We start from the raw sequence: 11,976 nt of genomic DNA, 5'->3' as shown, positions 1-11,976 counted from the left end.
CTTCTTTATTGAATTTAGATCTTAATTATTAATGCATCTGACAATTTTTTAGTTTGGAAAGCACCCTTTATTCCATTTCTACTATATTTTAATTCAAACTTTTGAAGGACCCATGCTTCCCCTCACAATTTTAAGACCATATGTAAATAAAATAATGAGCTATTTTGGCAGATAGAATTGGAATGCATGGATCTTTAAGGGAAGCCATAGACCACCTGTACATTGGATGCATAGTTTTTTGGATATAGTCTATTCTTTGTTTAGTAGTCCTTTAGAGTTTTATAATCCATCTTTTGCTGCACAATATGGAATTTCACACGAAGGTTTAGTTAGAGATTTGGGATGTTTCAAGCTTCGATGAGATCCATATCACACTTGCATTGATTGCACAATTTGGTAGATATATTCTATTTTGTAGATGCTCAATTTGATATTTAGACTCTAGCACACAACCGAGGGTCACAAGCTATAGCCAAATTTCATCAAAAGTACCAAATGAAAAGGTAGAGTTGAATCCAAAGTACAAGCATATTGATATCTAAAAATAGATACAAGTTACAACCAAGACTTGTCATCAAGTGTTTAATCAAAACCTTAGACTTAGATGTGGCAAAAAATCAGCTAGAGATAGCTAGACTAAAGGTTGTTACACAGACTTCTCCTCCTCATTGATGGATCCTTGAATGACCTCAGCTGGATAACATGGAGGATGTGGAATTGTCTTGTTTATAGTGTAAACATTATAGCCAAGGGAGGGCCCTAAAATAGGCCACTTGGCTTCCAAATTTGACCCTCCATCCAGTATTTCCCTGTTTATTCACTAATAAGAATCAAGAATTTTGCATGATTAATGTTAGATAAAGCTAGAAAATGTTTGCACTCAAGTTTATCTAAATTACTTGACTTACAAAAAATATAGAATTATATCTCAAGAAAAGTTTGTATTCTAGTTTATCTTAAGGTATTTGACTTACAAAAAATGTAGAATTTTGCCTCAAGAACTAGCCCAACTCCTTATGCGATACATGTGACATATCATTATCTGAAACCAAAATTAGCCAAGGATGATCCTTAGATGATCTAGCTCATTATAAGACATTTTGGAAAGTTTCACCTTGCATGAAAAATGCAAAGTAAACTTACCTAGCACTTTTCAAGAAGTCATTAAAAACTTTGTAGTCATTCTCATCTAGCTGGTACTTGTCTATTCTTACAATATATGTCAAATTTGCTAATGCAATATTTGTTTCAATGTCCACCATGTTTAAGTCTGTCAAACCATAAGTAAACATTTGTGCTCCTTTTGCCCTTTGATACCATCCAAGCTGAACTTCCAAACCTTGGGGCCTATCTGCTAAATCAAAGCCACGCTTATAATCCACGTACCTCCCTCCGACTTTCTTCCTCATCTTTTGAACTTTTCCTAAGTACCATGTACCATGAGTTGCATCCATCTTCCTCGTGATTGTAGCTTTGCCATTTCTTTTCATGTGTTGATTTCCTTATCCTTTTGTGTCATCATGAAAGTATACAGCACAGTCACAACCTATGCCAAATAAATTTCCATTTGATGATTGTGCTTTTGCTTCATGGTTGAAATAAACACCTTGCTTTACCCTTGTGAGTCTATCTTTTGACAAGGTTGGACATCCATTGAGTTGGCTCACCAATGTTGACTTGAAAATAAACTTTCCGTCCACCTCTACAATGGGGCTAATGTTTTTCTTAGGGGGCGTGTTTCTTGTTTCCTTCAAAATGTCATCAATTTCATGTGTAATTTCACTAAGTGCAATAACCTCTTCACTTTCATTGCTATTCTCGTCCATAGATTCTTCTTCACCACATGGCTCCACAAAGTCATCGTTCTCATCAGCTTCTCCCATTTTAGCATCTAGCTTACACCATGTAGACTTTGCATCAAGCCAAGGTTGAAACCAGCATTTCAAGTCTTCAACCTTTCTAGGTTTCAAATCCAAAGACTCGCATAGTATGTGAGCTTGTTGTAAGCCCTCCTTCAATGCATCAATCATCTTTTCATCAGAAGAAACACTCTCATAGTCACTTAGATTTTCTTCAATCATCCCTTCTTGTTTGTTCAAATGTTTCCATATATGCTCTTGCTTTTTATGAGCCCTAGAGAAAGTTAGACCATTTTGAGCACACTCATGCATGGCAATTTTATTCAAGCTACCAATGCTATGTAGAAGATCTCCAAGATCAAATGCTCTTTCTTGCCCAATCATGCCTCCAACTTTACTAAAATAGATTTCAGCAGCATCATAACCGGTAAGATATAGTGGACACTTCAGATTAGGATAAAAATCTAGAAACATCTTTATGAGCAATACAACAAAATGACAAGAAAGTATGCAGTCTGTATAAGCCTCCTTATTGATGAAATTTTTCTTCAAGGTGTAGGTTGGATGGTGATGAATCCGTAGTCGCCAAATTTTGAAAAAGAAAACTACCTTGGCTGCAAGCACCACACGCTCCTTCAAGATCAAATATGGTGACAAGAAAATATCAATATAATCAGCAACAATCATCAAATAGGCCTCAGTCCCCTTCATACTTCTTTCTTTTTTTTGAAGTTCTCTCAAACATTTATGTACTTGTCTACTTGCAATCTTTTGAGTTGCTCCCCAATTTTGTCGATCATTTCTTTGAATATCTCCATCTCGTAGCTTGTGCTCCTCAATTGAAAAAGAATTGTAAATAATAGATACATGATTTAGTGTGATCCAAACACATCCAATTGCTAGTTGTCAAGTTGGACTATCAAGTGGGCTTGTAAGTTTCTTTCCACAGTGTACAAAGTCTTGATCATGAAGGCCATACACATTTCCTCCTACAATTTTTGCTCTCAAATTCCATCCACACCAATTGATAGCAAAAGGTTGTTCACTTTTCTCCAAATAGTCTTCAAGCATCAACTTTCTTCTTCTACTATCTCCATTTGAAGCATGTCCAATTATGGGTCCAACTTTATCTTTCAGGTTTGCATTCCACATTGTCTCCAAAAGATTCCATTGGTTCCTTACAAAATCATTATCAAAACAATTGCATGTGCAATGCACAATCAAAGCCAATCGTGGAAGAAGATCATGAAGAGGATTAACAATCAAAAGTCTAGCATAATGACCTATGATATGATTTTGAAAGGCATCTATAATATTCGAGTATCCTTGTGAGCCTTCACCAACAACAATGGAGTCATTTGATGAGCATTGATGATATTCTCCTTTCTTTCCCAAACATAGCAATTATAAATATCTTGATGATATAGATAAAAGTAGAATGCGTAGAGAGCTAAAATTACCTTATTCGACCCTTAATGGTTGTCTCATCTTCCACTATGATAACTGGAACTATAGAAATGACTCCATATCTTTTTTTTGCATCCATATAAATCTTCCCAACAGCATCGAATATGTATTCGTGCTCACCACAAATAAATTCAATTGCTTTTCTTCCTTGCCTTTTGGTGGTAGACAAAGATGGACCTCCAAGGTTTATACTCAAGAAGTCATGTAGACGTGGACCACCCCATAGCTTAATAACTTCATGTATGGTTTTTGTAGGGTCACTAAACCTGTGTCCTTGCTTTGACCGTAACATGTTTTGTGCCACTTCTTGAAAAACCTCCCACAAGGCTAATTTTCCACAAAACTTTCCTTGTCTATGAGCTTCAATTATGTTGTTACAAAAGCGTCAAACATCTTTCCTATTTATACATTCAAAACTTGATTCTTTCAAAGTTTTGACTCTGACTGACAGCATTAAAATTTTTTATGCTGCCCACCACAGCCTTCTTTTTTCTTCATTCAAACTTTTCCTACACCCAAAAGTGGCATTTTTTAGCTCTTCAATTGTCACGTAGTCTACCCGCCTTCCTTTGCCTCTTTTGCTGGTTTGACTCTTTTGAACGTCAAGATTATCCCTATATAACCTCATACGAAAATTAGAACAACCTGAAATTTTCTTAAAAACACCTATTTCATTAATTTTGGACTAGTGCACTATCCAAATTCGTGATCGGCCATGTAAAGCCATATCCGATGGTGACAATACTTTTCACGCACCTCAATATAGTTGAAACGGACTTGCGTGCAACGTGGAGCCCCCATCTGATAAGTACTTGTTTGAATAACACACCTAGGGCTGTGTTTTTATATGGTTGTGCATGACACTAAGGCAAAAACGGAGTTTTATGCTTGATCCACAATGCAAAGCATATCCGATGGGCACAGTACTTTGCACACACCTGCAACTAGGTGGAATTGACTTACATGCAAAGTGGCATTCCCATCGCATAAGTACTTGATCGGATAACACACCTAGCAGCGTGTTTTTTTACGGATGTGCATGATATTAAGGCAAAAATGGTATTTAATGCTCGATCGACCATGCAAAGCATATCCCATGGGCACAATACTTTTCCTACACCTTAACCTAGGTGGTATTGAAATGTTTTCAAATAGGCACACCCATCTGATAAGTACTTGGTCAGATAACATACCTAAGGGCGTGCTTTTTTGTGGATGTGCATATCACTACGGGAAAAACGTTGTATAATGCGTAATCGACCATGCAGAGCATATCCCGATGGTGACAATACTTTGCACGCATCTCAACCTAGTTGAAACGGACTTGCGTGCAAAGTGGAGCCCCCATTCGATAAGTACTTGTTTGATTAACACACTTAGGACTGTGTTTTTTCATGGTTGTGCATGACACTAAGCCAAAAACGGTGTTTTATGCTTGATCGACAATGCAAAGCATATCCGATGGGCACAATACTTTGCACACACCTTTAGCTAGGTGGAATTGACTTACATGCAAAGTGGCACACCCATCCCATAAGTGCTTGATCGTATAAGATGCCTAGTAGCGTGTTTTTTTACGGATGTGCATGACACTAGAGCAAAAATAGTATTTAATGCTCGATCGACCATGCAAAGGATATCCGATGGGCACAACACTTTTCCTATGCCTCAACCTACATGGTATTGAAATGTTCTCAAAGAGGCACACCCATCCGATAAGTACTTGGTCAGATAACACACCTAAGGGCATGTTTTTTTCAGATGTGCATATCACTAGAGGAAAAACGATGTATAATGCGTGATCGACCATGCAGAGCATATCCCGATGGTGACAATACTTTGCACGCATCTCAACCTAGTTGAAACGGACTTGCGTGCAAAGTGGAGCCCCCATTCGATAAGTACTTGTTTGATTAACACACTTAGGACTGTGTTTTTTCATGGTTGTGCATGACACTAAGCCAAAAACGGTGTTTTATGCTTGATCGACAATGCAAAGCATATCCGATGGGCACAATACTTTGCACACACCTTCAACTAGGTGGAATTGAATTACATGCAAAGTGGCATTCCCATCGCATAAGTACTTGATCGGATAACACACCTAGCAGCGTGTTTTTTTACGGATGTCCATGACACTAAGGCAAAAATGGTATTTAATGCTCGATCAACCATGCAAAGCATATCCCATGGGCACAATACTTTTCCTATGCCTTAACCTAGCTGGTATTGAAATGTTCTCAAAGAGGCACACCCATCCGATAAGTACTTGGTCAGATAACATACCTAAGGGCGTGTTTTTTTGCGGATGTGCATATCACTATCGGAAAAACGTTGTATAATGTGTAATCGACCATGCAGAGCATATCTGATGGTGACAATACTTTGCACGCATCTCAACCTAGTTGAAACGGACTTGCGTGCAAAGTGGATCCCCCATTTGATAAGTACTTGTTTGATTAACACACCTAGGACCGTGTTTTTTCATGGTTGTGCATGACACTAAGCCAAAAACAGTGTTTTATGCTTGATCGACAATGCAAAGCATATCCGATGGGCACAATACTTTGCACACACCTTCAACTAGGTGGAATTGACTTACATGAAAAGTGGCACTCCCATCCCATAAGTGCTTGATCGGATAACATACCTAGCAGCGTGTTTTTTTACGGATGTGCATGACACTAGAGCAAAAATAGTATTTAATGCTCAATCGACCATGCAAAGGATATCCGATGGGCACAACACTTTTCCTATGCCTCAACCTAGGTGATATTGAAATGTTCTCAAAGAGGCACACCCATCCGATAAGTACTTGGTCAGATAACACACCTGAGGGCGTGTTTTTTTCGGATGTGCATATCACTAAGGAAAAAACACTGTATAATGCATGATCGACCATGCAAAGCATATCCGATGGTGATAGGAACTTGCACGCACCTCAACGTAGTTGAAATGGACTTGTTTGCAAAGTGGAGCCCCCATCCGATAAGTACTTATTTGAATAACACACCTAGGGCCGTGTTTTTATATGGTTGTGCATGACACTAAGGCAAAAACGGTGTTTTATGCTTCATCCACAATGCAAAGCATATCTGATGGCCACAATACTTTGCACACACCTTCAATTAGGTGGAATTGAATTACATGCAAAGTGGCATTCCCATCGCATAAGTACTTGATCGGATAACACACCTAGCAACGTGTTTTTTTACGGATGTGCATGACACTAAGGTAAAAATGGTATTTAATGCTCGATCGACCATGCAAAGCATATCTGATGGTAACAATACTTTGCATGCATCTCAACCTAGTTGAAACGGACTTGCGTGCAAAGTGGAGCCCCCATTTGATAAGTACTTGTTTGAATAACATACCTAGGACCGTGTTCTTTTATGATTGTGCATGACACTAAGGCAAAGATGGTGTTTTATGCTTGATCGACAATGCAAAGCATATCCGATGGGCACAATACTTTGCACACACCTTCAACTAGGTGGATTTGACTTACATGCAAAGTGGCATTCCCATCGCATAAGTACTTGATCGGATAACACACCTAGCAGCGTGTTTTTTTACGGATGTGCATGACACTAAGGCAAAAATGGTATTTAATGCTCGATCGACCATGCAAAGCACCTTCAACTAGGTGGAATTGACTTACATGCAAAGTGGCGCGCCCATCCCATAAGTACTTGATCGGATAACATACCTAGCATCGTGTTTTTTTACGGATGTGCATGACACTAGAGCAAAAATAGTATTTAATGCTCGATCGACCATGCAAAGGATAACTTGGCATGTCCATCTGATGAGTACTTGATCGGATAACTTCTCCCACCAATAAATTAAGTACTAATTAAAAATTATAATAAATGAGTAGATTATTAAAAAGAGACTAATATTTATGTAATTGTTGCTACTGCGACTTGCTTGCGAAGGACTCTCACAAAGGAGATGGCTATAGATTTTGTTCCAGGGACGGATGTGATTTTATGTAGCAAAAGAGAAGTAGTTGCATTTGCTACAATCCATGATAGTGATCCCAATTCAGTTTGCCACTTTCGAAGACTTGGCAAAGATAAGGTGGCAGTTACTGTATCAAAGATTCTTAGCGCACATGTTGAGCTAAAGTATAAATGTGGAGATATGGAAACACTTGGAGATGTTATGCCCTACAATACATCCAACAAATCATTTATAGCATGGGACAAAGATGAGACTTATGCAACAGACATTATCAAGAATACAAAGTGCACCACCCTGGATTTTACTATAGGGGACATTTTACAAATGAGATCATTTGCAAATAAGACTGTAGCAGAAGGTGAAGTATTGGGATTTGAACAAGTGGAGCAATGGTCATTTGTACAGATGAGGATTCTAAAAGTTACTGATGATGGTATGGTTGATAACATAGCATCCTTATGTGATCCCTACTATGAGGTAGGCAAGAATATGAGAGGGAGCATGCAATTTTTAAACATGAGAAAGAGGCACGTGGTTTTCAATGATAAAGACAAGGTATACTACAATATCAAAGGACCTAAAAAGCGTGCCCATGTGCCAGGCTCTATCACTTCAAATGTGGATGATTTCAATGTACTCAATTATAGAAGTGACATCTTATCTGGAGTGGATGAGTTCATTGGTTCCGAGAAACAAAATGATTTTAGAAGCGAAGCCTTATCTGGGGTGGATGAATTCTTGCACAATGAGAAGGGCAAAGGTTTCAATAGCGATGTCTTGTCAAGTGTGGATGAGTTCATGCATATTGACAAACCTGGTGTCAATCAAGCTTGTGGATTTGTGAAAGCCATGCAAGATGTCCCAATGAGTGATGCTCTCTCAGGAGTGGAAGAGTTTCAAGGTTCTCAATACTCTCGTAGAATATTGAATTCATTAAATGGTCCTAAGAGTATGTTAAAAACAAGGATGAGATCAACAGAGGATTATTCAATATTTAACTTTGATTGTGATATGGCCAAGGATGCAATGACCAATCATGGATGCTTGGTTACAAACAAATGTGAGGAGAAGAAGTGCATAAATACAAATAACAACGTGCACGAGGAACGAAAACGGTCATACATATGCATGAAGAGAAAGCGAATCCAGGCAGATCCACAAAAGCAACCAAAGAGAAAGAGAGTAATGAAGGAGGAGAACATGTTAAATGCATTGGGATATCTATGTTGCAAGCGAAGATGTATGCGCTTCATTGATCTTGCAGACATCAGGGAATGTAGAGGACACGTGTGGCAAAGAAGAGGAAGCGAAAGAAATGAATACCTTCTCACAAGTCTCTCTTGCTTTCTTCAGAATGGCAATAAAAGGCTAAGTTTAAGACAAAAGGTAAAGCCTCTCATAAATGGAAAAAAGATTTGCAATAAGGCATATCGCAATATTACTGGATTATCCCATGGTACATATTGGGATTTAGTCACCAAGGCAAAGGGTGGCAACAAATTTAGCATTCACGGTAATAGAGGAAGGTCCAAATCAAGAATCTCAACTGTCAGGGCAGCATCAATTTTGCAAGACTTCATACATGAAAATGCTTTACCTCAACCCCATATATCTACCAAACTCCCTAACGGTGATGTGATCACTGAAATGCACCTTCCAATGGGCTTGACAAAGCTCGAAGTATTTGACTCTATTGCAGAAAAGCAAAGGCAAAGAGGGGATGCCGTAGCTTCTTCTCATACTTTGTATACTCTTTTGAAGAACTTCTTTGGATATGTTAAAATCCCAAGGAGGCAGGCAAAAAATGTCAAAGTGCAATGTCTGTGATGATTTAAAGCGAGCGATTGAGAGTGCAACATGTCCAAATCAAAGGGAATTATACAAAAAAAACCAAAAATCTCATCATGACCTTATTCGACATTCCAGACAAAAATATGCATTTTGGAAGGAGCAAGCTATTTCGCATCCCGATGACTACATGTGCCTTATTATAGATGGCATGGATCAAAATACAACAACATTGCCTCGTTTTGTTGCCACTCCACCTAAATTACAAGGAAAGCACTTTCTAAAGACACATCTGCATGGAATTAAGTTCTTTGCAGATATATGGATTGATTCCTTGCATCTACATGATAGCAATCAAGTTGTAACATCTATTATGAAGGCAATTCGCAATGTACATGCAGAAAAAGGTCGCCTACCACCGACTTTGAGAATACAAGCTGATAATTGCTGGCGAGAAAATAATAATGTACTCATGTTTGCATTCTACTCCATGCTAGTTGCTCATCAAATCTTCAATGAGGTCGAATGTGGATTTTTGTATGTTGGGCATACACATGAGGATATCGATCAGGTTTTTAGCACAGTCTCAAGGGAGCTTAAATGCAAGGATGTGGAGACAATAGATGACTTGGTAAGAAGATCTGGCAGGCAAGTTGGTGGTCATAAGGAAAGTACAGTATGTGAGAGGCTCGAAAGAATGTATGATTGGAAGAGCTTCATTCTACCTTTCATACAAATGGGTGGTGATGCATTGATAGGTCATACCAATCCACACTACTTTCATTTTTTTTTTAAAGATGAAAAACCCGTAATGCAATGGCAACAGTATTCTCATGATACAAAATGGGAACCTGAAGAACCTTACAGTCTCTTAACTTCAATTCCCAGCAAGGAAAGGTATCCAACATGGGCTCCTATACAAGAATTCAGTTAGAGGTCTAACTGTGAAATAGAAGGATTAAAAGCATTTATTACATACAAAGAGGAAATGCTCTAGAGATATCCTGATTCAAAGCCTACTTGGAGAGAACACACTACCACTGTAATTAACAAGACACGAAATTTAATAAAGGACCTTGAGAGAATGTGAGGCTCAAAGGATATCAAGGAAGAATGCAATATGTTTTGGCCAAATGTTCATAACGATTTGCGCCCAGCTTCAGTCTTTGAAAATGAATTTGTATAATTACTCCCACGTCCATATTGTGGACCGAAGAAGAGAGAGTTTATGCCACAAGTAGATATAGAGGTCGATTGTTTTGTTGTGGTTCGGCCATCGGATGATGAATATGAGAATGTGAAGTTTTGGGTTGCAAAAGTAGTTGATGTGCAAAGAGATGACCAAGGGAGAGCTACAACATTTACAGCGGTATGGTATGAGCCAAAGGGAAGGAAGGAGAATATGGATAACAACACATTGTATACTAATTGTATAATGAAGGAGTGGGTCCCAAATGATGAAGCGGTCTCTCAAGTTTTGACGGAGACAATCATAGTGTCTTGGCATTCAAGGGCAAAGAAATCAAAGAAGCGCATGGGATATGAGGTAGAAGGAAAAATAAAAATACCACAACAAAGTATTTTGCATATACACAAATTTTTAAGGATGCTCGCCATGGAGGAAGTAGAAGGAGATAGCGCAAATGAAGAATGTCCATGATTAAAGCTTTGTATTGAAGTAATCCCCAACATAACAAATTTATATTTGATGATGAAGATAAGAATGACTCAGTCAAGGAATCAGAAAGAGATTCTGTCTCACCAAATTTTGGTTGCAACACTTTAAACTCCTTTGTTTGTACAAGGAACCTTCCCAATGATGTTTGTCATGGATCTTTGTTAAAATGCTTCCTAGGTAGGCCAACAACCCTTGATAATACTGGACGTGGCTCCATTGATTTCTTGCCGAAAGAAGTGATGTGAGCTTTTCCTTTGATATGTTCTTATAAAATTGTTTGTAGATATGAACCTCGAGGGCACAAAAACAGCCATTTTCCATCATATCCACACGCTACTCTTACAGTATTTTTATCCTTGTAGTCATTCAAAGTTGCTTCAACTATCTCAAACTTTGCTCCTGCAACATACTCGACAATGAAAAATTTCAGAAGAATATTTTTTTGACCCTATTTATGAAAATTCTAACAAAAAAAAGACTCTTGTCATCTCTAAATGCTTCTAGTGGAGATTACCTTCATGAGAATTATTGAAAGTGTGCATTTCCTCAATAGCATCAAGAATTATTGTTGCATCATCAACATCATCTTGAGTGTCCATGCTATCTTTTCGAAGAGATGCTTCTTCAGTGATAAATCCTTGATTGGCAGCATATCTTTTTTTATGTTTTTGGCTTTCTAGAATATGGGTTCTTAGAAAATTAGACAAGCAAGTGTAAGCTGATTGCTTGCCTTCAATGGACCCTGATCCATATGGCATTCCACATTCTTCACACCAAATTTGAACTTTAGGCTTTCCATTAAGATCCTCTGTGAGGAGCTCAAATTTATCATCTCTAGGTGGCTTATGCTGCCTTAATTTTTTGCGAACTTTTTCACAATGACTATCCCAATCTTCAAGAATAGACGTTGCTAAAAGTTTACTTTTGTGCATGTTTAAACCATGATTACAAGAAACATGCTCACCTCCTTCATCAACATTTACAATATCAACTTCTTTATGAATATTATCTGATGTTCTGCAAACACGTTTTGATGGTGTGATCTCATCGACAATCGTACTTAGAGCCCTCTTTATACCAACACACCTATCCTCTTCAACATTCCAACGTTCTTTTTGTGTTGTATTTAGTATGCAACCTTCATCATCATTGTCATCTTTGATAACAAAATGAAAAGGAACATTAATGATTCCATCTTGCATAATCTCCTTATGT

General features: G+C 38.1%; 1 pseudogene; it reads right to left on the bottom strand.

Moving 5' to 3' along the window:
• Window positions 1-1,139: 1,139 nt before the first annotated feature.
• Window positions 1,140-2,930, bottom strand: LOC147886289 (uncharacterized; annotated as a pseudogene).
• Between the last annotated feature and the right edge of the window lie 9,046 nt (window positions 2,931-11,976).

This window comes from Dipteris shenzhenensis, chromosome 24 (genome assembly GCF_047967505.1).
Source record: "Dipteris shenzhenensis isolate YYH24624 ecotype China chromosome 24, Dip_SZ_1.0, whole genome shotgun sequence".
Lineage (NCBI taxonomy): Eukaryota > Viridiplantae > Streptophyta > Polypodiopsida > Gleicheniales > Dipteridaceae > Dipteris > Dipteris shenzhenensis.
Note: the sequence above shows the minus strand (reverse complement) of the source record. Positions and strands in the feature narration are given on the sequence as shown.